Source organism: Lepisosteus platostomus, chromosome 6 (genome assembly GCF_059453375.1).
Source record: "Lepisosteus platostomus isolate fLepPlt1 chromosome 6, fLepPlt1.hap1, whole genome shotgun sequence".
In the NCBI taxonomy this organism is placed as follows: Eukaryota; Metazoa; Chordata; class Actinopteri; order Semionotiformes; family Lepisosteidae; genus Lepisosteus; species Lepisosteus platostomus.
The window spans coordinates 50933466-50958809 of NC_142616.1; the positions used below are offsets into that span (position 1 = coordinate 50933466).

General features: G+C 37.0%; 1 protein-coding gene across 16 annotated transcripts in view; it reads right to left on the minus strand.

The window, feature by feature from the left end:
- magi1b (membrane associated guanylate kinase, WW and PDZ domain containing 1b) overlaps positions 1-25344 on the minus strand; it is a 183333-nt gene that overhangs the window by 50779 nt on the left and 107210 nt on the right. The window lies entirely within an intron of this gene.

Consider the following 25344-nt stretch of genomic DNA (forward strand, 5'->3'; position numbering starts at 1 on the left):
AAATACACAGGGATTGGGTCTCAACTCAGTCTCTAATAAATCAGAAAGTATCCTAGTTACTCGTTTTAAAAAAATTTGCAATGACGGAACAGTCTCAAATCACAAGAGCAAACACACTAACACATTTATATTACATATACTACAGAAAATATGGGATGATTCTCATGAAATCCATCTTTGAAGGATGCTTCATTTTTTTGGTATACCCAATTGAAATGTCACTTCAACATTCCACAACGTTCCTTCTTCCAGTCACATATCCATTAAGCTTTGGCGAGCATATTAAGGGATAACTCAGAAAGAAAAAGCTTAAATAGACCAATGCTACTTGGATTCACTGGGAACATGGTCAATGCATACAAGAAAAAATGAACAGATCTTATGAAACCCAGAAGGATTTGGATCTACTTTCCTGGTATGGGACAGAGATTTTTAATGGTGTTTACAAACTTTACAAACTTTGCTTTGACCATATTGGACTTACTTTTTTATTGTTATTAACAAATATTTGGAGTGTTTACAACCCTTAGCTTAAAACTATAAAGAAATGAAATTTTAAGTGCTCTCTAAACAGCTAGCAGCAAAAGCAGATTGATGAATAATAAGCCAGAAACACGTTTTAAATGTTTTTAATTGGAAAACTCAATGAAGTGAAAGAATTAGCAAGGGAATTACACCTTAAAACCTGATAGACATGATAAAAATGAACTCTACAAAGTATGGTTTCCATTGCTAAAAAAAAACATAAGAAATGTTTAAGCTTGCAAATGACTACCAACATAATGTGCTAACGAGATTATAGTTTTCATCACACTAGTTTAGGGATCATTCAGGGAAATGTGTTATAACACTGTTAATGTTAATTAATGTGTATGTGCCAAAGGCTGACAGATCTTCTTGAAAAACTGGTGGGTGCTCTTCAGAATACAAATCCCTTATTTGCCCTGTGATGACAATCTTGCGTGAGGGTAAAGAGGTTAATTTTATTTTCTTGCACACCACCCCACTGTATGACTCTTTTAATATACTCTTGGAAATGAATCTAGCTAAAACACACAGGGTCCAATTAGATTCTCAAAAAGACAGAAGAATTAAGCACTGTCTAGTGCATCTTCACAGAACCACTGCAACTCTCTGGTGCTGCTCAAAATATTTCTTTGCTTTTATGTAGAACAATCAAGCTTACGAGGACAAATCTTTCTGCATGAAACACCATTTACAGCCTGGTTCCTGTCCTCAGGGAGCCCAGAGCTTTGTCTTGCAGTTGCCTGTATTGTGCAGGGAAACTGTGAAGATGACACACGTTCTGCATTTGCTTGTGAAGTTATAAGTGAAACCTCTTCTTCTAAAATATTCCAGATGAAACTTAAAGGCTGCTTTTACAGTTGCTCTGTCCTGCGTGATTGTTGTCGCAGATAAAAGAATATTGTAGAAAACATGAGAAGAGTATGTCAAATTCCAAATATCTTCAGCAAAACAGGCTTTTCAAAAACATCTCCCTTTTAACCTTTCAGAAAGGGTAAAGTTTGCTAAAGAAAGGATTTGTCATGACAGAATCTTTACAGCACCATTCGGGGAAGGCCATTCACCAAGAAGAAAGCCACAGACATGCCCAATTGTTGACTGAGGGGCGTTCAATGCCTTGGAAAATAAAAGAAAATGCACCCTTCCCCTTGTCAGAGTGACAGGATGATGGCCGGACACACGCCTGGCAGATGGCAATCCAAAACGTTTTCATAAACCATCTGGGACAAGAACAATGATTACAAGCCACGCTCACAAAGGATTTAGATGCATCTCACAGTACAAGCACAGCACAAAGTAAAAAGAGAGAGTATTAAGTTGGCAAACAACATGATGCACAAGGCAATGCTGGTTATTTCAATCTGAGCGTGGTGGTTCATCTTCATATATTTAATCTTACTTGTACTTGTCCTCTTAGGCATTTACTATTATAGGAAAGCAAACTTCAAAAGCAGCCTATAAGGGTTGCTATGCTTGTTGAATCAAAAGTCCCATTGTTAGACAAGATCTTTAACAGGACCTCTGACTATACACTGGGATACAGGTATTCCACAGTTTCTTCGCTTTGCAGTTGCATCCATTTGAGTAAAGAAGCAATACCTCACAGGGAGTACATTCATATATATCGGGGTCATATGTGGATTTCAATTTTATTGAGTTTCTCTTTTCAGAAATAATAATTGCTGGCCATGGAAGATGATAATATGAATGATGATTCTAGTTATTCCTCTGATAATATAAAAGGGCTTAATGTGGAAGTCCAAATTATTAAATGTAGTGAAGATGGTGTGACAGTTATGATTTGTACTCTACTATAAATCTGTAATAACTGAAAGTGCTTTAAGTCTGTTGCTTGCTTGTATAGGTGTATTTTGTTATTCCCTCTGATATATCCACAAAAAATATTGCTTGCTTTATGCTCAAATTCTATTTACTACAGGTGTAAGGAACCTAACACAATGTAAGTGTAGGGTATTCTTGTATTTAAACACCAAGTATGATTCAATTCTCTGAAAGTTAGAGAAAGAACAAGTTCCCTGTTCATTTTCATTTTCATTTCATTTTATATATTTATATTATGAAAACAATTATTTTAATGGAGACTCGTGTTCTACCGAGGCAGCATAATTTACATCAAAGTCTATAAAATTGAAGAAAAAGTACAGTGTTTTCAAAAAACATTGTTTTATTCTTTGATCAACCATGCCTTGCTCCTATTACTCCCTCACAAGCTTGAACTGAAAGAAGCAAAAAGAAAATGGAAGGATTATTATTTGAGAACAGCCAAAGTGTTCACAATGGGACTACTAAACCCTTGTGCCAGAATAACAGAGTTACATCATAAACATTTAGGCCTTTCACTTCTGGGTTCAAGTGAGGTTATTAGGTGACTGAAAGGTGACAGGAAAGATGATCTCAAACCAGCTCTAAAGGAAATTAATGCACCTTATTTGAAATCATTTGGCAGAGTACTAGGAAAATGGCAATTCAATCACCTTGCTGTACAGGCCTGAAGCATGCTGCCAGTTTTGCGAAGGACATGGATGTGCAAAATGTTATTTCATGATCAATATTTCATGATTTTTTAGGTACAGAAAGAAGACACTGAATGAAGATGCATAAAATAAATCCCAGAAAAGACAATCGAAAGATTAGACCTCTCTTCACATGCAAGCATAAAAAATGATGAAACATCCTCCATAGAAACTCCTGAACAAAAGGCTAAATACAGCATGTTCAGAGCCCTTTCATTCTCTTCATCACATCACAGTGGCTATAGAAGAGCTGAGATAAAAATAGTTCAAGAAGATGTTGGATTTTTTTTTAATCCAGTAGAACTCTGAATGACAGCTAAAATAAAGTAGCTGAATTGTTGCAAGAAGTTGGAAATATTCATAATAATTTTATTTATGATTTTATTTATCCTAAAATACTTAAAATGAAACACTGCTAGATTTTATTTCTATGCATTTTGGTGCTCAAACTATTCTAAACAGAGTATTACTATATACAACTGTACTAAACAGAGTCAGAGATGAAATACAGAATGAAGCCCAATCTAAACTATGTGACAAAAGTGAGAAAACTGTCCAAGAATGGTCACAATCACATTGAGATACCTTCTTTCAGAAATAGCGTTGTTATCTGAAGTAGGCAACTTCCAAGATTTCTTCATATTGGCTCTCCAAAAATATTATCTTTGCTTTCTTAGAGAACACCAAAAACAAAGTGCATGGCATACAAATGTAGAAGTCTGAGACAGCTCAATTCTAGCCATGGATGAGTCCTGAAGTAAACTGTCCAATCTTACGCTGGATAGGAATACAATTGTGCCTTTCATCCAGATGCACAGCACACAGAGCACTAGCATAACAACTGAGGGTCACATTCTTGACAGGAGAATTAAAATGTGAAGTTTTGAGATATGCCTTTAAGGCCTATCACATTGGCTATTGCAGCAATTCATGTAAAAACACTACAAAAATGACATTGTATGCAATTTAATCTTACTTTTCTTCTTTCTAAAGCTTTTATTAAAATCTGCTTCCCAGAGGTGCAGCTGAGTTTACTTGATCATACACTTGGAAAACAGGAACCGCAGAAAGATAGCAAACCAATAATGAAACTCAGCGCAAAAGAATAGCAAATATCAAACAGCTCGTACTTCCTAAAGTTTACCAAAATATATACATACATATTATCCTATGCATTTTATGTATATTTAACTTATATCAATTCCAGCTTGTTTCTTTGTCTTTAACCAACCATTTTCCCTGCAAATTCAAATTCATGTTTGTCATTTAATAGTATACAGTTTAAATAGGCACCAGCAGTTTAGAATTTTATTGATCTATTACATTAATGTTTAGACTCCCCACAATGGACTAGAGTCACTAGTCACTGTATGTCATAGGATTTCACATTTAACTATGTGAAATTATAAAGCTTAAACATAACTTCCCTTGAGTTAAATTCACACTTTTTACTATTTTGCTACTGTATATATCCAAGAATTATGTTAGCTTTTTTATTGCTATCCTCATTACTTGATGAGGACTTTGCAGACTTCATATAAACACCTAGATTCATTTCCATTATAGTTTATGGCACCTTGGAATCACCCGTGAAATCTGTATCATGCAAGTTCCCATTTTCTCTGTGGATCACTTTGTACTGGTCGAACAGTACAAAATTAATTTCCAGCATCTGCCCAATCCATAATTTTGTCAGGATTTCACTGCTTCTGTTTTTCTGTAACTCACCCTTTTTTCCTATCATCTGCAGTTAAACTGTACCAGAACATAAATTGTTGATGTAGATGAGGCAGAACAATGGGCTTAAAATGTTCACCAGCCTTCTGCATCAAGCTTAGAATGAAGACTATAGGATCCTGTCCTCTTGAGGACTGCAGGTGCCTGTCCCTTATTTCAGGGGTAGAAACTTCCTTATTGATATAGCATTGGACAGTATGACACTCCCTTAAGACAATATTTACACTGCTAGACTTCAGCAAATAATTAGCAGCCTTCAGTGAGACACCAGCTGCTTACTGAATAATCCCACATAATGTGAATCTGCTAAGAAAAACAAACTAGGGTTAACCCAAGGTAGCAAAACAAGGTCACGGGGTTAGAGAGGGAAAATAAAAGTGAATTAGACTAAAACAGAGCAGAAGATGTTCGGAAGTTTCTTTACACCGAGAGCTGTGTGTGTCTGGAACAGGCACTCCACTCATGTGGTTGAACCCTAAATTTGTATCTTCATCAAGAAGTAGCTGGATGAAATTTTAGATAAATCACTTAACAACCAAGATGGGCCAAATGGCCTCCTCATTTGCAGCTGAACTTATATTCTTAGGACTGCATCTCCACATCCCTGAGAAGTTTGCTCTGAAAAGATGAATCCATGACATTAAGACTGTAAAACACAGGAGCAACTGGGAGAAGATACCTTACTTAAGGATAGTTTATCAAGGATACAAAATAATCCTCCAGTTTGGAACATGGTGCTGACAATTGCTCCACACGACTTCTAATGTTTGAAAAGATTGAAGGGTATATATGTTGTTAAGGAGGGTGCAAGAAAAAGGAAAGTTATTAGATTTAGGATACTTCAAGGCTTTTGTTGTCTTGTCACATTATATATATATAAGAACCAATATAATTGTATCTTATAAGAATATAAGTTTTGTTACAAATGCTATTCAGTCCACCTATCTCTGCTTGGAAATTAGCATCTGATTGATCCAAGAATTTAATCAGGATCTCATTGAAAGGCGGGAGGGTTATGAATTCAACATGGCTGGGTAGCTTGTTCCATACTCTTGTCACGTTTTGTTTAAAAAAGTGCTTTGTGTTTCTAGTTTTAAATGCATTCCTCCGTAGATTCACCTTGTGTCCTCTGGTTCATGTTACACTGTTTATTCTCAAGAACTCTTCTGGGTTGACTTTGCAAATGCCTTTGAGGATTATAAATACTTGTATCGAGTCCCCTTGTAGTCTCCACTGTTTAATACTATAAAGGTTTGGTTTCTTCAGCCTGTCATTATAGGACATTCCCTTAAGCCCTGGAATGTATTAGCTTATATGTGAGGTCCTGGAGCAACAATATATTTTATTGACCAAAATTGCAGACAGAATTTTGAATGAGTAAGTAATGTGCTAATTTCTGCTCTTTTAATATATTGTAACATTGCCTTTTTAATGCTTACCCACATAGAAGACGTAAATGATATGTCAACATAAACACCTGAGTCTTTTTCATAAGAAGGTTCTTCGAGCTCAGCATTTCCCATGTTTATTTTTTATTTTGCTTGTTTTCATTTCAGTTCATTTTGCTACCTGCATGTAAAACTCTACAACATCTACAACATTTTTTCCCCCAGTGTTGAATCTTTTAAAATTTCATTTGCAGCTTTTGTAGTATTTGAGAACCCTCCCATTTTGGTATCATCTGAAAATTTGAATAGTGTTCTAACTATCCTAGAATCCAGGTCATTGACATCATTTTGGAGAACCTCAGCAGACATTATATCAACATGCACAGATACCCCTTTTTGCCAAATGTTGTAAAGCCATGCACTTAGCCTAGAGATGTGAAGTCAATGGTGCATTACGATAACCAATGGAAGATGAATGGAACTGCAACTGACAAAATATACTTGTAGATGCACAGTGCATGTATCTCGCTTTGATATGACTGGAAAATGTGCTTCATGGCCTTAAAATATAAAAAAAGCCTGTGTTCAAAGCTCAACTAACAGAAAACAGACAGTTCCTTTTTATCTCAAAGCTAAAATCATAAAATCCAAATACTTAGAAAATGTAGCACACATGTAGTATGTATCTCAGAAGAAGCATTCATTATAATCCACTGCTCCCTGTGGGCAGAGACCTTGTCCTGATGGAAGATGTCCGTGCGTGCTAAGGCACCCTGCAGGGTCACAAACATCTGGCAGGGGCACTCAAGGCAAATGGGCCTGGCAGGTTCCTGATTAACATTAGACCAAGTCTCCTCTAGCCCTCAGTGGTGGAGCAGGCAGCATCTCAACAGTCTTCTCATTAACACTGGGTGGTAGACCTCAATCTCATCAAGATAATGTGGCCACTGTATGTGTATAAACCTTTCCAATGCCCAAAGGAGGCAGGCACAGGTTTCTAAAACGGGAAACAACATACTCCCAAAACCAACTCTTCCATTTTTAAACATCTGCAATTTCTGTGGATCGGTCAGTGGAAATGGGCCATCACAGTAGCTCTAAATGAACTTTGCTACAGATCATCCTGTGGTATGATTTACTGAACTGATCAATGAAGAAGCTGTACATGATTTCATAGATGTTATGTTAATAAAATCAGGATGCACACTCTTTTTTTAGTTGTAAATAGAGTTATAACTATTATTACAACGTCTTTAACACTGTGAATCTTTGGACACAAAAAAGCCAGATGAAGGATATTAAAGCCTTAGAAAGAGTCTAAAGAAGATCAATAAGCATGATTATTGGTCTCAAGGGAACTGTCATATTTGAACAGGCTCAAAGAGCTAAATCTCTTCAATTGAAAAGGACTTTGATGAAGGAGATTTTGTGGTGAAATACTGAAAATAATACATTGAAATGGAACTCAGAGTATGCATTTCCAATTGATTTTTGTTAGCACTTTGTTAACACTGGGTGTGTGTTCTGTGTCTTCTTCTTTGAAGCACTTTTTGAACAGATATGTTGACATCACTGATCATGTTGATAACCTGTACAGAAGAGAGGATATCAACATTTTCCAGTTTTCCTTTTTTTGCGTTCAACAAATACAGTGCAGTCCATGCACTTTTCTGTGTATCAAAGTACATTCTTTAAACCCCAAAAAATAATGTGTGGTACTATGATAGGTGGACACTGGAATGGATGCCATATATTTAGCTTCATTGTCTCAGAACAGAGGGGTGTCAAGGTGGTTAGCATTGCTGCCTTGCAGCACTGAAGCCCTGGGTTTAATTCCTGGTTTGCTATCTGCATTAAACTTAGATTAACTTCTGCATTAACTTCTATAGGCTACAAAAACAAAATTATGTTCTAAACCACATTGAAAATCCAGATAATAGAATTGAGCTTTGTATTGAGTCTCCTCTTAAGATATATGTTCTATTCATTTTGCATGTCTCACTTCTCAAAATCTAGTCGTTAACATCATCCCTGGTGCTCCAGTCCCCTCCCAATATCCACTTGCTTAAATTATTTGCTTATATTGTTCATCAAATTCACCTACAGAGTGAATCCACTTGTCATTCAGCATGACAAAAGGTACAGTTTAAGCCTTCAGTTCATTACAGATTAAAAGTGCTCTGAAAACCACTTTCATAGAATAGACTCTGATTTGAGTCACTATGAAATTCCAGCATGAGAAACATTTATTGCTGACTTTTCAACAACAAAATTTCTATTAAAAAAGAGGGCCTAACCTCTTACATGTACATTATTTTGAAGTCTTAAAAGCCTAAGTTTGCTTTTAAGCTTAAACAGTAACATTGCATTATGACTCATGCTAGGTAAAATGTTAGATGTGTCACCTTAGAAGAGAATACTTCTATTTTTGGAAATCAAATTGGTCGACTCACGTTATGAAACAACATTTCTGCGAATAAAATTCTGAGAATTGGAGATTTTGAAATTCTGTAAAGGTTTTGTATTTCCTTATCATTTAAGAACTTATAAATATGAAAGCATTAATTTATGTGATTTACACAAAAACTAATTCTGTGTTTATATAATTTAACAATCATACTATTTCTATTTAGCATTACACATCAATTCCAAAATAATAACTCAACTTTTGTGTTTTACACTTGACCAAATCTCAGAAAACAAGAATGAAAGTTTAACAAAGAGGGAAAAAAATCTTCATCCATCCATTAATTATCAGAAATCTGGTCTAGGAATGAAATATTCCTAGAGCCCAGCCTCCAGCATAAAAGCACAGGGTGCAAGACAGGACCACACCCGATTAGCCGTCACAAAGCACACACACAGACACAAATTTACCCAGCCACCTTGACCTTGGAACGTGAGAGGAAACTGAAGCTACTGGAGAAGAAGCATGCAAACACAACAGGGAAGGTTTCCCAGTCTGGGACCAAGCCACCAAAAACATTTGTAAATTATAGCAATACTCTTATAAATACATCACGTGAAAGCTAAGTGCAGGTAGTTTGTTTTTGTTACATTGCTAAATGAGTTTTATTCCATCTGGTATACTTGTTGATTCAATATAACAAACAAAGCTTTGGTGACAAAAAAAAACAGGATATGCAGGCTTGCACACTTTTTCCAAGCCAAGATAAAACACTGTGTAATTGCCAAATCGAAGCACTAGACGAACAAATGAGATCATTAATGCACAACCCACACAAAGAATTAGTGAGGCCAATGTTAGGAAAGAGATTAATTCTGATATTCTATAATATATTCTTTAACTAGCAGAACAATGGCTAGCTTTTCTGGGCCTGGCCTTAATAGAAATAACAAGCACAATACCTTAACAAATTTAATAGAATCTTATGTGTATATTTCTTCCAAAATATCACATGGATAATCTGCATTACAGTAGTCTTACTTGAGCACTTCATTTGCTGTATGAAATCACAACCATTAAACACAAACAACATGTGAACACTAGGATCGTACATTTGAGAACAGAAAGAGCAAGGTACTTGTAAAAGACTCTGAACTAAGAGGAACAGATTTAATCATTACTGAATATTTCTATAATTCGAAACCCATTTTGTTAAGTGGGCTGGAGCAAAATTTTCAAAGCTGATTTTTAGAAATTCTGAACGGAGGAAGAAAATTGCTGAAACACAAGCTCATTATCCATGTTGAGACTATCACAGAAACTGGAGGAAATTATATAATATAGATATTACTTAACAATGAGCAATGAGCAAGAGATAACACACAAGTGTAACACAAGATGAAGTGATATCAACAAAATAATACAAACGGTAAACACATATATTGAACACACGCCCTCTTCTAAGAATGCAATTAGCACGTCTGGCCTGTGAAGGTCACATGAAACAAAAATGGCCTGTTTAATAGCAGGCAGGTAAATCAGATTGACAGCCTGATGTCAGACAGATAGGCTGCTGAACACGCTGTGTATTGTACTCTTTGTAATGTACTGTGGATATAAAAAGTCTACACACCTTTATTGAAATTGCAGGTTTTGTCGAATGTAAAGCCAGAAACCAAGATAAATCATGTCTAACATTTTTTAATCTTTAATGTGACCTTACAACCAATTAAATTCAAGAGAAAAACAATAGATAATTATTGGAAAAAATAATTGAAATTAAAAAACATACAACACCCTGGTTGCATAAGTGTGCACACCCCTCCCAACTAATACTTTGTGGAAGCACCTTTTGCATTTATTGTAGCAGTAAGTCATTGTGAATAAGTCTCTATCAACTTTGCACACCTGGACTTTGCAATTTTATCCCACTCTTTCTTGCAAAAAAGTTCAAGCTTCGTCAAATTGCAAGGGGATCTCCTGTGCACAGCCCTCTTTAGGTCATTCCACAGGTTTGTTTGGGGATTGAGGTCTTGGCTCTGACTCTGCCATTCCAAGATTTTGATCTTCCTTTTTTAAAGCTATTCCTTGGTTGACTTGGATTTGTGCTTTCGGTCATCATCATGTTGGAAGGTGAAATTCCTCTTCATCTTCAGCTTTCTGACAGAGGCCAGCAGGTTTTGTGCCAAAATACCTTGATTTTTGGAACTAGTCATTATCCCATCTATCTTCTGAAGAGAAGCAGCCCCAAAGCATGATGCTGCCACCACCATCTTTCACAGTAGGTATGGTGGTCTTTGGATGATGAGCTGTGTTGTCTTTGCGCCAATCATCTTTTAGAATTAAAGCCAAAAAGTTCAACCTTTGTCTCATCAGACCATAAGACATTTTCCCACATGGTTTGGGGTGATTGAATGTATTTTTTTGCAAAATGTAGACGGGCCTGGATGTTCTTTTTTGTGAGAAATGGCTTCCGTCTTGCCACCCTACCCCATAGCCCAGACGTGCAGAATACGGGATTGTTGTCACATGCAAGGAGTGACCAGTACCTGCCAGAAATTTCTGCAGCTCCTTTAATGTTGCTGAGGGCCTCTTGGTAACCTCCCTGATATGTTTTCTCCTTGTCCTGTCATCAACTTTGGAGGGTCGTCCTGATCTTGGCAATATCCCTGTGTTTCTCCACTTATTGATGATAGTCTTCACAGTGCTGCATGGTACATCCAATGCCTTTGATATTCTTTTATACCCTTCCCCTGATCGGTACCTTTCAACAATAAGATCCCGTAGATGTTTTGTCAGCTCCATGCGGACCATGGCTATCCCAGTAGGATGCAACCATGAAGGTTTCAAGGAAAACCTACAGGAACTGCTGATTTTTATTTGGGGTCAATCAGCATCACTTTCATTGATGGCAGGTGTATGCTCCTTACCTTTGGACAGGATTTTGAATGTGATTGGTTAACTCTGAACACAGCTACAGCCCCCATTATAAAAGGATGTGCACACTTATGCAATCAAGGTTTTTCAATTACAATTATTTTTCCTAATAATAATCTATTTGTTTTTCTCTTGAATTTTGTTGGTTGCAAGGTCACATTAAAGATGAAAGGATGTCTGACATGATTTATCTTGATTTCTGGCTTTACATAAAAAAAACCTGCAATTTCAATAAGGGTGTGTAGACTTTTTATATCCACTGTACATTAATCTGTCTCTTTCAGAGTCACTTTCCACTAATACAAAACACTGAACTTCATTAAAACTTTACGAAGTTTAAATGCTGGAATATGAGACCTCTTATTAAACAACTGTCAAAAATAAAGTGGTTTCAATCTGACGAGGCAAACTATGCAATGAAATGCATATTTCTGCTCTTTTGCACCCTGCACACCAAAGCAACCTGATCTGCCTCCCTGAAGCTTCCTACTTTCAATGAAAAAAAATAATTGGAACTTGGCAATGGTGCACAACATTTCCTAGATGGATAAGTCATTTTAATTATTATTTATTATACATCCTGAAAGTGAGCGCAACAAGCCAGCTTATCATTAGCACCCATTTGTGAAAGAAGAACTGAAAAATTATGATCATTAAAGCACGATAGTTTTCTCCAGGAAACATATCAACTGTCTAAAGACAGCAATAAAAAGCTTACATTTTTTGAAAATCTTGTAAAATAATTGCTGACTTGAAACATCTGTTGTTCCATCACCACAACCATACATCATGACATATTTGGTAAAGGGAAAAAAAACTATTTAAAAAAAAAGTCAACTGACAGCTATTTAACTTCACTGAATTATACACAAAATGATTATTACTCTGCCTTTTTTTTACAAATCAGACCGATTAAATGACATCAATTGCTATGTTCAAACACCAAATTAAATTGTCTGTTCCAATAGAACAAGAAAAAGAAGTTATACGGTAGTCTTTCAAGTCAATTAAATCTTGAGTTCAGATTTTAGACAAATAGAGAAATTTCCAGCCAACACCCAGGTGAAACTATGTACAAATGTGCATGTCTGTTTGGACACTCCTTATTCACTACTAGACACACTAGATTTATTTGTATGTCACCTGAAACAGGAAAAAATTGCTTGAATTAAGTTTTTTTGATACTTTCAATGACTGTGAAAAATTGTGCATACAGTAAGAACATAAGAAAGTAGCTAACTGATCTGAAGTTTTCATCCAGCATGTGAAGTAGTGCCTGCTCTCCTAATTGGAGCATCTCAGCTTCTTCTTTAAAGAAGCCAGGGTATTAGCTTCAACAACATGTCCTTGTAGCTTGTTTAATACTCCCACAACTCTCTGTGTAAAGATTTATTTTCTGTCTGCAGATTTCAGTGCATTTCCACATAGTTTCCACTAGTAGCAGAGCAGTTTGTTTTACCTGACGCAACCATCAGCACATTATATGAATGTAAGTTTGTAGTTCTCATGTAATACTCTGCTACCATCTTTAAAATGTGGCTAAACGTCTTTCAGTTCAAAGATTAGATTTCTTATGCCTCTCATGCCTATGTCACAGACAAAAACATTAAATATTTTTCTAATATGAGTTCTTATATTATATACCATGTTTTCACAATGGATTATACTGTGTTTGGGGATGTAATTTTGAATGATTTTCCCTGCACCTGCAAATTTAGATTCACTCCTGCTCTACTTGGTGTAGGACAATGTACGCAAGGAGAGGAGAAGGGAATTGGACTAAAAGCAAGCTAATGACAATACCAAAAAGTGAAACACAGACTAGGACAATTTGCACTCTGAAAATCATTTTTGCATGTTTCATGCACAAAATTGTATATAATTTACTAAAAATAGTCACAGGCATGTCTTTCTTTACATAGTATTAGTGCTAGAACAACTAGAATACACACTCACGAATATTTCAGTTAAAGCTTCTACAAAAATCGAAATGATTATCTTCAAAATAACTCAACAATTTATTGCTTAGAAAAAAAAAGAAAAAATAATACTTCTTAATTTTTTAGGAATTCAGATAAAAGTGATATCTCAATGTGCCTAACCCATCTGTAAAATGACATTTAAAGTTTACTGCAGATACCGTTATCTTCCTATATAGATTTTTCTTCTGGTATTGTACCACTGTATCTCATCCACTTTGGTGAACTCTCCAGTTCTGGAATAGCAGTGAATTCTTTAATCTCCTTTAATGTAACAACAATTCTTTAATGTAACAACAGCCACTTAAGTATGTTTTTAATTGATAATCAAACTTGAAACCCCCTTACAGCTGTAATCTTTACTCCATATGTATTTCCCCCATTTTTTGGAATATCAATCTATTTAAATTCTGCATTTCTTTCTTAATGTATAAAATACATAGACAAAGGGGATTATTTAAACACAAAAAAGCTTTCTTTCGTCCAAAAGAATATTACATACTGTGTTGCCAGTAAGTAACAGATACTATCACACTCCTAAACAAAAAAAGTACAGAACAAACTAAACAAAGTAATTTGCTGTGTTTAATTTCTTCCATTGTTTTTTTTTTATAATCCCCCAAAATAACACTCACTGGCAATGCACAAAAAATTGTTGAGGAAATAAGTTGTATTTAATAATAACAAATATTTTCTTCAACAAAATAAAAGAAAATGAAAAATGAAAACATATTCCACCCCATATAAAATCCCCTCACACATCCTCCATTTCCCTCAGTGGTACCCATGACACAGTAGCAGAGAAGAAGTGGGTACATACTGTATGGAAACAATAACCTTTTCAGAATCTTTCAACCACTGGTTATTATTTTGCTTGTGAGAACACATGACTCAGCCACAGGCGTTGGAAACTCAATCTTTCCTGAGTGTTGCTTTCCAGAAACAGAGCAATCACTGCTGACAAACTGCTCTCCCATAACAGTCAGATATATTTAGCAAAACTACCAATAAAGCTTAACTGTCATGAGCCATTTGTACCTTCAGATTATACTTCAGTCAAGATCCGTACTCCAGCAAAAATATGATTAAGTCATTTAAACACACAATTAAGTGTTTGGTTTGAATATGCCCAGAATCCTGCTGCACATGTTTAATATGAGTTGATTATTTGACCTCTCCTGGCATGAGGTGGAAGACAGTTTATTCCTATGCATAAATTATTCAAGCAGAAGTACTTTCTTCACTAAACAGTTTTTGATCAAACAAAAGACCTTTTGGAATAAAGCACAGTCAGAGCTGAGAACACTGAAACACACATGAGAAACAAGAAGTAACTAATAAATACTAACTGTCTTTGATTTACTTTTTGGCTTCCAAAGCATGGTTTTTGTACTTGTCTGGTTGGGACAGTTTCTTGGTTTTACCAAGAGCATTGTGTGGCTGCATCGGGAGAACACAGTGAAGATATCTACATCTTACTCTGTTGTTAAGTCAGTTTCCTGTGACCTTGCCAGCAACATATAAATCAATCAAAAAGCTGTTGCTTTTTCAAAGTAGCACCAAGTTGCAGTCTGTGCACTGTTCTCATGAGCTGCACTCCCCTGAGAGCTCCTGACCACCTGCTGGTGTAGAGGCATGTATCTGCCAACATTTGATTCACAAGCCTTCCCATTCCCCCAGAAAACAAAAAGCTGTTCCATGTCAACCTTAAAAAACAGCATTACGCCCTCAGAACCACTTCTAATCTTATTTTCCAGCAGTGTTAAATGGCATCAAAATAGGATATCATTAAAAGTCTTATTGCTTTTAATGTGAATCCAGGGGTTTGGCCTTTGTTATATTTCAGCATACAATTCAGCACTTTAAAATTGGCTATAAAATAAATGTTGATAGATTTATACCACCTTTATGGGCCAAAAAAATAATAATATTTTTTTACACCACTACATTCAAAACTTGGAATGCTTGCCGATATTGTGTTCTGCTGCTGCAGACAACTCTGAAAGGATTAAATCAAACAGGATTAAGATCTTGATTTTTTAAAGATTTCTCCTAAACAATGTTTTTTGAAATACATACTATGTATACATACAATGTGTTAATGAATGCACATAAGACCAGGGCAGCATAGTGGGTAGCATTGCTGCCTCACAGTGCTGAGCTCCTGGGTTCATTTGTCGCTTCATGGTCACTATCTGAGTGGAGTTTGTATCACCTAATTTTCATGTGTATTGCTGGGTGCTCTGGCAAAGTCCAAAAACATACTGGTAGGTAAATTGGCTTCTGAAAAAAAACTGGACCTTAGGTGGGGGGGGGTATGCCTGTCTACAGTATGTGTGTGCCCTGTGATGGACTGTGATGGATAAAGTCTTCCCCCTGTTCCTTCCCAGGATAGGCTATAGCCTTTTATTCTTGTCTGACGCATATACAAAGTATGCAATGCTACATATCAAAAATACTATCAAACATAAAAGTTGCATACAAAGATCAATTATTACCATCACAACTATTTTCTCACTAGTCTGAAATTGAACCTTTAAAACATTCATCTCCAAAATAGCTGCATTCCCTCCTTCTCTCAGCATCTCAGAATGCTCCAGTCATGCTGGAAAATGCTGTGAAAACCAAAGATGCAACTGCTCAAAATGACTTCGGTATTCAATGTGCTTTAAAATGTTCTTTTAAGACTCTTTTATCACCTGAAAACAAAAATAAGTGATTCTTATTTTTATAAAACAGCATAGCTGAATTTTAAAGAGAAAATCGCGTTTAAGTATATTGGTGATCAGAAAATTTGGTGCAGGCTGAGCATGCGTGTCACAGGTTCAAGCCTGGTCCAACTCACTAGCCGACTGGGGATAGGATTTCCCAAGCAGCGGCGCACAAGCGGCAGAGTGACAGCAAGGGTAGGCTGGGATTTGATGGCCAGGTCTCTCTCGGCTATAGGTGACACAGTGACACTTGTAAATTTCAGGAAGCTCATGGTATTGTCAACGAAGGGCATGCCTCTCCTCCAATCAGTGCTGAGCCACTGGTATAGGTTGGAAGAGTGTAGAGATATCCTCATTGTCCCATTGCAGGAAAGTTGAAGGGATCATAGCCGTGTGTCAACACATAAAATACACACTACTGGCAACTCCAAACAAGATGGGGGATATATAATATAAGCATATAGCTGTATATATTATATAACATTCATTAAATATAGAATTTATATATTATCATATCATTTATCATATTATAAGTGCCGATTATAAATGTACAAAAGTGGGGATTTGTCCAGTTTAAAATCACAGATGGATGTTTTTTACAGAAATATGTGCACAACAAAATTACAACTATTTCCTGCTTTCAGCTAAGCCATCACGTAAGACATCATATTTGTCCCTAGAGAGCGTCTCTAGTAACAATTCCTATTCCCAGTTAGGTAAAATGTGAAGTAATTATACAACCCAGCTGTCAGAACTTTCTTATCTGCATAGTAATTAGCTCACATGTGATACTAGGCTGTGAAATTAATAAGAGCTAAACCTGACAGCACTGAAATGGAAAACATCCTGTGTAGAAAATAACTTTGGACTCTTTTTCTCACTTTCTACAGCCATTTACTTAATTATTTAAGGAGAAAGGGCAGTTCTGTGTGCCATCAACCATATAGATTTTTCTAAGAAAAGAGGATACTGGAGACTTGGCACCACACCAGTATAAAGCCATGCAAATTATATTGTTCATGGGTAACGACTGCACCAAATGCTATTAAGCATGACTAGGTGCGTAAACATTCTTGTAATGCTCCAAAGGTTAAGAGACGAACACTAATCAGCAGCTGTTTGCTCGCAGCCTCGACATCAATCGTTAGATGCTGTCTGCTAACAACTGGGGGCCACAGCCAAATGGTAGAGAAGAGAGCACCCTGGCAGAGCCGTGATTCTGAGCAGGAAGAAAAACAATCATCTAATGGGCATTTAAAACCTCTTTCAAGCCCCACACCCTCTTTGAGCCCTCATCAAACTCCTGAAATCCCTACACCGTTTTACTCGGTAGCACAACGAGGATACAGTGTCCTCGATGTACCCTGCAGGGTCTGCTGGATTCCATTGTGTGTTTGTTCCTCTGCCGCACATCAAGGGAGCAGCTTCTCCATTCCAAAAAGAGCAGCAGCGTATCAGACTGAATCAACATCAGCGTCTCCGGCCCCGGCTTCGCGATGCTCATTCAAAATGCTGCTGCAGAAGCCCCAGCGCTGGGCTGGACCATTTGTCAGATCAGACCTGCAGAGCATTCATTTCATTTTGCCTCCCTGTCAGCAAGCTTTATGAAAATCATATGTATGCATGTTCCCACATATTAATTTCCACTTTCTATGACTTCAGGAGAATGCTGGTACCGGAGGTGGGTGCATAAAAATTCGGTGGGGCTCTGCAGAGCATTTAAGAAAATGAATTCTTTCAACAGAGAGCTAAAGTACACAAATAATCTTTTATCACTGCTCAGCTTTTATGCTCATACTCCACCTCCAACAGCATCCCCCCACCCCCCCACCTCCAAAACACTAGTGTTTATTTCCTCGCTTCGGTCAGGAAGCGTAATCCTTTCCTGTGTTCCTTCCATGGTGCAATGTTTGTTCTACTGTAAGGATGAGGTGTTGATTCTGTTGCAGACTCGCATTTCACAGTAGGAAGTGGGCGGGGATGCAGCGCCATTTGTGTTGCCTCTATGCCATTCTTTGAAAAGGTGATGTAAACAACGCACTGCCCCTAAAACTAGAAAAACAGGTCACCTCCGTGTATATATAATTTAAGAAACTACCTTGTTTGACTTGCAAATGATGGCTGGTGTTTCTTTCCTGCGAGGCAGGAAAACGGCTCCAACATATTTTATGTGAGCAGAATGAATAATTTGTCAGAGAGAAAACAAAAAGCCAGATGAATCTGTGCGCATCCCAGACCTAATTCTCAATTTTGGGCATTGGATAATGACTTTAATATATCCATATATTTATAATTTCACAGAAAACTCCATGAAAAAACATCATAGGTAACAAAACAGGTAAAGAGGAATCACACCATAGACTACTGTCTAGGTTTATGTAACACTGTTTTTGTTTTTGCTGCTAATCCATTATATTGTAGTTTTCTCAGTAACATAAAAGGGCACGGAAAAATTGTAAATGTAACCCCTTCATAACTGCGTTTTTTTTTAAGAAGCAATTGGAATCAAGAAACAGAAGCTTCGGCTTTTGAATCTGATTCTATCACTTTTTGCACGCAGAAAGGCTTAGTTAACATTTCTGTCTTTGAGACTCTAATATGGAAACAGCAACAGAGGGTCTGAAAAGAAAGTTAATTAAAAGCCCTTTATAAATGCACATCTAAGAGAAACAGTGCTTCTCTTTAATATCATTTAGCACATTTTTGTGTTGCATATATAAGATGATTGCAAAAGATAAAGTACCATAACTAATGCAAAAGATTGACTTTTGAGGGTTTAATGGGCAGTAGGCCTAGCTAATAGAAGACTTTAAATAATGCATTGTGTTCAGTTTTTATTTTTGGATTCTTGTCTTTTCAATAGTTTCGTGCTCCCTTCAGCTATGAAGTGTGCAAGCTATATTTCATGATGAAGTACTACAGTGCAACCTATTGTCCTACTTTTTCTGAACCTCTCTGTCCATATGAAAATATAAACAAGGTCTTAAAAAAAACACAGACCTGACAGATTTCAAATTACCTTCAATGCAGCTGTCTAATGAAATATTACATGCCATAAAAATCCATACGGGGAAGATAAAGAAAATAGGACATGAGGTATTGAAATAAATGGCCACAATAATATTTTTAAAGTGGTGTTTTATGTCATCTAGTCCTCCAATGATCTCTCAGTTTAAGTTGTGGATCAAGGGAAGCATCCAGAACTAACAGCATTTAGTAGTATTTTTTAATGAAAAATGGACCTGAAATCATGGGTAAACCATCCAAATGTCAGCTTCACAAACCACAAAGGTTGAAAGTCACACTTGAAACTAAAATGCTAAAAGATAACCTTGTGGTTTGCTCCACAATGAACTTGCCAACGACTATAAATAGTAACATGTGAAAATCAGTTTATTTCCACTAGATTCTTAAAAGACAGAGAGCTGAACAGTGATGTCACAAGTCCCTGGAGTCATAGTTTGAGTTTCAGCTGTGACCTACATTCAAACCTTGCGACAAGGGCATTTTACGAGGGTGGGAGGGCTTAACTCTCAACCATATTTACAAAAACAAGCTGAAATGTTTTAATATGTTGCAGAAAGAACATACATTTTTTTTAATTTTTGCTTACATTAGTACAGAAGTCTTTTGTCTCAGTCTACAAAAAATGAATCAAGTACTATCAGTTCAATTACTATTTTTTTCCTGCTGAGAATTATTTTTTTTTCTGTATGCTTTTAAAATGTACGGTGTTATGTTTTTTTTCTACTCAATCTCATGTACAATTACTAGCATCATCCTGAACAAAAACAGGAAAGACTCTTCATCAGTGGGTGGCCAGTTTACAGCCTGTAGTGATTTTAAAAGTCACTGTAGCGATTTGGGAATGATAACTTAAGAGAGACAGATTAAAAAACGGCACAGCAGCTAGACAAACGCACCTCTTGTTTACTGTGTAAAAGAAAAGATTTTGGCAAGTTAAAAATTGAATTGGGGACAGTTTAATTTTATATGACTCATCCTGTGAGTTCTGGTTTTCTACCAAGAAAAGACTAGAACACTTAACTTGTCTGTTGTAACATTTCGCGGGAAGGAGAGAGAACTACATTAAAGAAAATACAGAAGCCATTTACTGAGATGCTCCTTCCAATTGAGATTATAATCTGATGCAAAGGAGGCAAAACAGTAAGCGTACATTAAGGAAAATGTGAAAATGAGAAGCGCAAAAAATATATCAACTGGTCGATGTTATTAATCAAAGTTCCAGGGACACAAATGTGAGGCCATGAATTACAAAGGCTGAGGCTGTGCGGATAGGCGGCAGTATGTGTGGCGAGAAAGGACGACAATGGCCTGCGGTGACACCTTGCTGATAAGTCTGACACACTTGCTATCCCAGGGTGAGGGATCAAGTCAACTCCAGCTTTACTATGAAAGTGCTGTGTTCCAGCCCAGCACTCCCAGCTGCCCACCCTGGAAAGGTGCAGGCGGGCTGAGGAGAAACAATTAACGCACACTGCCTGGCACTGCGTCGTTTTGAGCTTTACCACAGCTAGCGCCGCACGCGGAGGTCTCGGTTCAGAACCCGCTTCCAGAACTCTGCCCGCAGTATCAAACACACAAAATGACAATTTCTGACAAGGGGTCATTGTATTAAGCTCTCAAGCACACTGCAGCTCCAAAAGACAAAGACTTGTAAGAGGGAAGTGGTGTCTCTAAAGCATTCAGTTTCAGTTACAGTGTGCTAAAATACTTGTGGGTAACTTTTACTTTCATGCTACACATGGACATCTTCAGAATTGGAAGCGAAATTCATTTTTTAAGTTTATTTACACTGGAGTTTTTGGTTTGAGGGTGGAGTCCCCATTTTCTAATTGCCCAAAAATCCCAATGACTTACAATATGGATCACGATAACAGATGTTTTTGGCATAAGTTGCTTTATGGTCTTTATTCTTACAGGATTATTATCCTCTCTGGCCTTTCTTAAAGATCATGAGTGGTAAAACTAGTAAATGTGCAAGCCCTGGGTCAGGTCACTAGCTGACAATGACCAGGATTCACCAAGCAGTAGTATACAATTCAGTCAAGCACTGTGAGGGGTAGAGTAGGGGGGTGGGGGGTCATTCTTTATCAGGGCTCTTGCAGTAAAACAGTGACTCCTGAGACTTTCTGCAAGCTTGTAACAGCATTGGCAAGAGAAGCAGCATTTGTCTAATCACCATCAACTCTCCTGAGTATCACTGTGGAGTTTGCAGCATGCCATAAGATGAAGGGTTGAATCAGTGGGCAGTATGGAGGAGCTCATCTCCCAATACTGTACAGGAGTTGTTGATGTGAGACATTCCAGATCAGAAGAGCATAAAATGAAAAGCACCAAAAAGCTTTGAGAAACTAGATCAGATGTGATTTCCTTATTTGAAATATATCATTAACATGATTAGAGGTTAAAGACATTATTTTAAAAACACAGAATCAGCAGAGCTTACATTGCAGAATACATATTGAACTCTGTGATGGGGAAAACACAATGCTGCAGACATTTAGACAGGTGTACAGTGTATAGATTACTTTCTTCTTAAATTCTTCCTTATAATCATGGTTTTATTTATGCCACTAAGAATTCTCATAGCAATGCCATCAGCAGCATACCCATCCGCATTTTGTGCAAGCTCACTTGATGTTTTCAAGAATTAAACAGAAATACTTCAGAAAATAAACTTCAGATGTGCCAACCAATACATATGTGACACAAAAGAATGTATAATACTGACAGATCATGGCCAAGATGTCTGCATGCTCTTCTTCGAAACTAAAATCTGTGAACGGTTTGTGCTAGCCATTCTTGTTCTTACAAATCATAAGTAGGTGTGACTCATGGTGGAAGATATACTTGAATAATTTATGCTTCTGGTATGTATTAAAACGTTAATATTGACTGAGGCAATTGAGAATTCCGAGCCTGGCAGAGCCAATATTGCAAATGATGCTATAGGCCATTGACACAGGTAAATTAAGCACTGGAACAACCATCACCATAAGATAATGAAAAGGAAACCATTATCCAGACGGACGGACAGGTTTACTGATCAGCTGTTTAAGGTATGGGTTATTCAGAGGACATACAGTTTAAGTCATTATATCCATCTGAAAGCAAGACTTAATGTTGATGGATTCAAAGTGTAACGATGCAATTATGTAGTATTGATCAATTTCAAAATATATAGATATGAAGAAAATGTGGCAGGATGCTACGTGGTAGGAAAGTATTTGGTCCAATGTTGACACTTTTTGCATTGCCTTAATTTAAATCTAAAATAAAACCTATAATAATCTACAAATATATAAAAAATAAGATTCACAAAAACACAGCTAGGTACCCCATGATTTTATAATACAAAGAAAAGACTTGTAAATAGATAATGGACAATGAATTTGAAGAACAACAAACTGCTGGCAGAATACTTTATTTTATCAAATACTGAATGGTTGAACAGAAATGTATAAAGACTAAAAGAAAATGGTCTCTGTCTTTTTCCTCTTTACAGAAAGTGTTTAATTCAAGTTAGAAGGGAAGCTGTTATCTGCAAAGCTTGATTTAATATTTCATGACTGTGATCCACAGACTATGCAGTGCAATTCTGTCTGCTTGTTCCACTCAGCATTCACTGAGTACTCAACATGGTAAAGCACAGCTGCAGTTTAACAGGAGATGAGGCCTGGTGCTGTAAGGAAAGTTCTTAGTTGTCTCCTTACTTTATGCAAATTCAGCTATCTGCAATGACTGAGAATGAGGCTGCTGTTATGCAGACAAAATATCTTAAAACAATAATGTCAGGCAAATAAGACTTGCTATTTCTAGCACACACAATGCAACAGCAAAGCTATACAAGTTTCTGCAGGGCTGGGTGTATTTAAGATTCTACTGTGGCTCTGCTCATGATGGTAAAGGATTCCATAACTTTCCCTTTGATAAATATCATGTTAATTTAAAGGTGCAGTGCATGGAGTGAATATGGTGACTGCAGACAGAATGCTTAATTTACATCCTTAAACCTACTAAAATGTTGCCCCAAAACATTACCAAAAAACAACAAAAAAGAGGCATGTTTTGGCACTATGTTTTTGTTCATTTTTTCGAAAATGCACAAAACAATTAGCTTCCTTTTCCATTATGAAAACTCACACCAGTTTTTTCCAGGACAAGATCTTTGAAAAGCAACAGCAACATAAAATGTGCTGCTTGCAATATGTAACATTGATTCATCTTAGAATATATGAAAAAGATCTCAATATGGGCCAGCGGACTAGATACCATGACTTTCAGAAATCTAAAATATTGGCAGTCAGCAGGCAAACTGTTTTGCTTTTCACATTGTCTGCTGGCCGGCTGTGACCTTTTCCTGTACACATGACACTATGACGACAGTAGGTGATCTTCACAGTCTCACAGCTTTATGCTCCTGTGCTCAATGCAAGTTTGGAGGCTGCATGCTCTCACTACATTTGGGTGGGTTTTCTTCAGGTGCTTCAGTTTCCACCCACCTCCCAAAGATACATAGTCTAGGATAACTAGTGTCTTCAGACTGTCCTTGTGTGTGAGCAGTCCCATCTAGGGTATAGTCCAATCTAGCCAGCACCCTGTGCATCTCCAATAGGCACTGGGTAACCACGACCCTCACCAGGAATAAGCAGCTTACTGATAATGGATGGATGAAACTATGATATCTGAATCTAGCATTAAATGTCTTATAAGAGGAGCTGCAGACTAAATGTATATTTTGTATATGGAAAAGGGATAGACTTGACAGAAACAGTATGCCACAATTTTACTATATTAATTTTAAGTATTTAAGCATTATTTAAGAATGTAAAAATAGCCTTTATTAACTTGCAGGGTAATGACATATAATGTGAAGTGTGTATGTCAAAATGCATTATCTCAGATATTAATTACCATGTGTTACAAAGACTACTGGATCTACTGTAATACAATATTTTCATAAAACAACTGTCCTAAATCTTGTGCCTTTAGGCATGCATGTATTAGAATTTTATATACACATTTTGTGCATTCTGTAGCACACATGCTTCAAGTGGTGAAATGAAGAAGCCAGCTTGTATTTTTAAATTACTGCAGACAAAAGACTTAACCAGGGAAGTCCAACAGCTTTGCAAAACTTGTATCATCTGCAGTCCGTAGTCTGGAAAGCCACAATACAATGTCTAACAAAAGCTGGCTCTCTAACATCTGCTACTCTTAACCCATGGAGTGCTGAACAATTGAGTTCAACTGCCCTCATCTATTTACATTACGTAACTTTTGCATGACAGCATGATCATGAAAATGTAAATGCTAAAGCATTAACACCAGAGAGTAACGGGAAGCAACACAGGAACTTTTGAAAATCATTTAAATGGAACATGAACATTTTATCACATGGTCTTAAATATATACCAAAAGATGCTCACTGACTTCACTATAAAGATAATTTACCTTCTAAATTTAAAAAAAGAAAGACCCTTTGTTTCTTTTTGTAAAAATAAACAATATACAGTAGTGGTGCCTAACAGAAAACTGATTTTTCAGCTGACCTGAGGAAAAAGGGATTTGGAAGAAGACCGGAAAAGTGGAATGCTAAAAAAGGCAGAGTTGGAGACAAAGCTAGTCAAGGGCTTGTGCAGTTTCTGAACATGCTCTGAGCAATGATGCCATGCTTCCTCATTATAGTTTCTTTCTGTCATGTATGGGAAAGGCTTCAGACTGTATCGATTTACTGCACAGCGGAACCCTTTCTTATCGGTATGTTAGCAGCAGGCATGCACGGGAACTGGAGCCCCTCACACATCACCGCCATAAAACCATCTGTCCAGGGAAGGGGTTAATCCCCCCAGACAATCTACAATAAGGTCTGTAATTTCCAGCATTTTCCAGTCTACATATTCTCAATTCAGGTTAATTCTTCGACCCCACGGGGCTTACCACTGCCTCCCCCTGCTCCCTCATTTTCATGGACCTGTTTTTCGACAGGCACGGGGTACAGCCCTCACGGAGCCCAAGTGTGGCTCACTGAGGAGCTGTGCCAGAAAAGGAACCAGCACGATGACAGCCCAACACAACAGGCCAGCCTCTTTTCCCAAGCTT